The sequence below is a fragment of the Geospiza fortis genome, unplaced genomic scaffold (genome assembly GCF_000277835.1).
Source record: "Geospiza fortis unplaced genomic scaffold, GeoFor_1.0 scaffold79, whole genome shotgun sequence".
Taxonomy (NCBI): domain Eukaryota; kingdom Metazoa; phylum Chordata; class Aves; order Passeriformes; family Thraupidae; genus Geospiza; species Geospiza fortis.
The window spans coordinates 186955-188074 of NW_005054408.1; positions in this window are offsets into that span (position 1 = coordinate 186955).

Sequence of the window (1120 nt, forward strand, 5' to 3'; positions counted from 1 at the left end):
CCGCCGGAGTGCGGGACCGGCCCGGAGTGCGCTGTGTGTGAGGGCACAGCGGGACGGGGCCAGCCCGGAGTGCGCTGTGTGTGAGGGCACAGCGGGATGGAGCCCGCCGGAGTGCGGGACCGGCCCGGAGTGCGCTGTGTGTGAGGGCACAGCGGGACGGGGCCAGCCCGGAGTGCGCTGTGTGTGTGAGGGCACAGCGGGACGGGCACGGTCCCGCTGGGCTGCTGGAACACCGAGGCTCTGCCGTGTCCCTTTGTGCCCGTTACTGCTACAAATGTCACCATGGACTGGTGACCTGGGCTCTGAGTCTGCCACGGGCCCTCCGATTTCCCCTAAAAAGCAGCCGTGGGGACGCGATTCGGTGGATCATCCCACGGGAGCAGCAGGGAGTGGCGCTGCCCCCAGCTCTGCTCTGCTTTTTGGGGCTCCCCAAAAGTGCCTCCTTGTGCTGAGCCCCCCGCTCCGCAGTTCGGTCGGCAGTCCGCAATGGGGACATCCCGACCTGCAGCCACGGCCCTGTCTCTGGAATCAAATAGAAAAAAAAAACCCACGCTCCCCCAAAAAGCTGACAAAGGTACTGGCCTTCATCAGACTGGGTACAAAAACACCTTAATAGCTTCAAAATAGCAATGCAACTATTACTGTCACTCTCATTTAATAGCTTCAATCACGTTTAAAAAGTAACTTTCACACCTCAAATTTCAGCCTTTATTGTTGATCGGTCACACTACTTATTACAGGCTGTAGGTTTTCCATTCGTACTTTAAGATTTAATTTAACTGAAGAAAAACCGCAAAAGCTGCTCTGCCAGGATGAATAAGCCACAGCTCCCTTACCATAGGGAAAATAAATATTTTTTTACCAAATATTTCTGGTCTAGTTTTAAACAGTAACAAAATGGGTCAAGTGCTTATTTCTTTAACAACTCTGGCAGCGAGTGCAGACAAAATTAGGGGAGTGGAGTTAATTTATTTTGGATTTTTCCATCTCGCACCTTCCAGATGGACCACAGGAGCCCATCCGTCCTGCCTGAAAACCTCGCATCCATCCTCGTGTTCTGAGAAGCATGTTCAGACCGGTTGAAAATCAGGGCTCTTTCGGGATCACGTATTTAGCGGTT